The sequence below is a fragment of the Crinia signifera genome, chromosome 3, assembly GCF_055691185.1.
Source record: "Crinia signifera chromosome 3, ASM5569118v1, whole genome shotgun sequence".
Lineage (NCBI taxonomy): Eukaryota > Metazoa > Chordata > Amphibia > Anura > Myobatrachidae > Crinia > Crinia signifera.
In genome coordinates, this window is record NC_139219.1 from 99,281,720 (window position 1) to 99,282,749 (window position 1,030).

Sequence of the window (1,030 nt, forward strand, 5' to 3'; positions counted from 1 at the left end):
CTTAGACTGCCGAGCGCCAGGAGGTGTGTCTCTGAGTGTTTCACCCCAGTGCCACTCCGTCACACACAAAACCCCCCTGTTTTGTATTCTGGTGTAGCAAGCCATAAGATCAGTGTTGGCTAATTTAAGATCTTTATCACTGCTGAGTATAGGCCAATGTCGTTGAGCTACTGTCCGGATGGAATCACTGCTGGTATTAAAATGATTTACCCAAGGCAAACTGGAGCGCACAGGTTGATCTGTCTTATTCTTGGGTTTAAGAAGGTCAGTCCTCGGGATAGACAGAGCTTTATTCTTGGCTCTAGTCAAGAGCTCAAGATCATATCTCCTCACTAAAAAGTTGTTAATCATAAGGTCAATCTGAATGGTAGCCTCAGCTTGGTCACTACAAATACAGCATGCTCTTAGGAATTGTATTAACCTTCAGTCAAACCACGCTTGTTATGCCCAATCTCATCTGATCTTGGAAGCTAAGCAGTGTTGGGCCAGGTTAGTACCATGATGGGGGACCACTTGGGAAAACCTGGTTCTGTAGCAATATAAAAGTGACATATGATAACTTGGACCATTGGATTTTAAACCTTTTAAAAACTTTAGAGTAACTAAAAACTTAATATACACACTAATGCACTTTATAATCAAAATGGGCTTACTATAATCATCACATATATCACATATGAATTTATATATATATTTATATATATATATATATTCGATCATTTATTTATTATTTTTTAATATTAGCACTGTGGCACTTTCTATAGTCTTTCACTATATATTTATATTTATTTTACTTATTATATTTATTATAGACTTTAAACTATAATTTTTAAATTTATGGAGATCCTTAAAGAATATATCTATGAAATGAAATGTATAAATCAGCACTGGTATGAATAGTTACTATGTTTTGCTTCTTTGTATGGAGAAAAAGCGGTAAACGGACACACATAAGATGGCCGCGTTAAACTGTCCATGTGAAAAGATGCAAAACAAGTTTTTTCATATTCTTTTTATTGATGAAAGTCTT

At 35.0% G+C, this 1,030-nt stretch overlaps 1 pseudogene; it reads left to right on the plus strand.

The window, feature by feature from the left end:
• Positions 1-419: 419 nt before the first annotated feature.
• On the plus strand, positions 420-538 carry LOC146066023 (5S ribosomal RNA; annotated as a pseudogene).
• The last annotated feature ends 492 nt before the right edge of the window (positions 539-1,030 follow it).